This window comes from Cynara cardunculus (assembly GCF_001531365.2).
Source record: "Cynara cardunculus var. scolymus isolate 2C chromosome LG 2, CcrdV1, whole genome shotgun sequence".
NCBI lineage: Eukaryota > Viridiplantae > Streptophyta > Magnoliopsida > Asterales > Asteraceae > Cynara > Cynara cardunculus.
The window spans coordinates 16,183,870-16,185,105 of NC_037529.1; positions in this window are offsets into that span (position 1 = coordinate 16,183,870).

Genomic DNA, 1,236 nt, shown 5'->3' on the forward strand with positions numbered 1-1,236 from the left:
AGAAGAAGAAGAAGAAGAAGAAGAAGAAGAAGAAGAAGAAGAAGAAGAAGAAGAAGAAGAAGAAGAAGAAGAAGAAGAAGAAGAAGATTTACAAGTTGAAGGAATAGATTTAGATCTATTTATCTTGTTAGACTTCTTAGGAAGGGATGCTATGACAGTAGATTTACCTTTGTCTTTGCACCCATAACTCAAAGGAGTTCCTTCAAGATGRCTCTCAGTAAAGGAAGAGGACTGAGAGGAAGAAGTGTTAGGAATAGAAGAAACAAAAGTACCAAATTTAAGCATGGACCTGTCTTTAACACATTCTTCCTGATCATTGGAGAATCCTAGACCAGTCATTTTCTTGGCCGGGATCTAAGCGTTAATGATCTCAGAGGCCTTGAGGGAAGATTTGCACCACCCTTCCATGGTAGCTTTCTCAGCCTTGAGTTCAGCAGAGGTCAGTTCTTTGATCTTAGAATGACAAATCTTTAATTGCTCATGAATATCAACGTTAAGCATTTCAGCTTTTGATTTGCCATTGAGGGCATTGTAAAGGTCAACCATCAGCTTATCTAGTACAGAAAGACTAGAAGAAGAAGAGGGTTCATTCAGGATATATACCTGAGTAATAGAGGATGGCTCATAATAGGTAGATGCTTTAGAAGATCCTTCGTCAGCATCAATGGCCATCAAGCAGACATAAGCTTTATCTTCTTCGTCTGAAGATGATTCATCAGATGATTCAGCCCTGTCATGCTCTTCAGCAATAAGGCCTTTAGCCTTTCGCTGGTTGTTCTTCATCTTCTTGTATTTCTCCTTTAGTTTTAAGTATTTTTCATCTTTGGTCCTGAAGGAGGAGGAAGCTTTATAAGATGGCGTTGCAGTCTTCTTAGATCTACATTCACCTACAAAATGTCCGGGCCGGTGATTGTTGTAGAAGACAACTGAAGCCTTGTCTATTCTTTCAGACTTTGGCTTCTCCCGGAAGGATAGCTGAGGAGATTTGCAGAAATTGCTTTTACTGGCGAACCTCCTAAATGACTTAGTCAGGAGTGCCAAGGACTCATCAAAATCTGTTAAATCATATTCAGGAATGTCCTCAGAAGAATCTATCTCTGTGATGACCACGGGAGGTAGAGAAGAAACAAAAAGGAGTAGAAGTTTCAACTGAAGAAGCTTCAGAGATCATAGCTAAAGGAGAGCTTTTCATTTCCCTGGATTCTTTTACAAGATTTCTTTTCAGTTGACGAGATT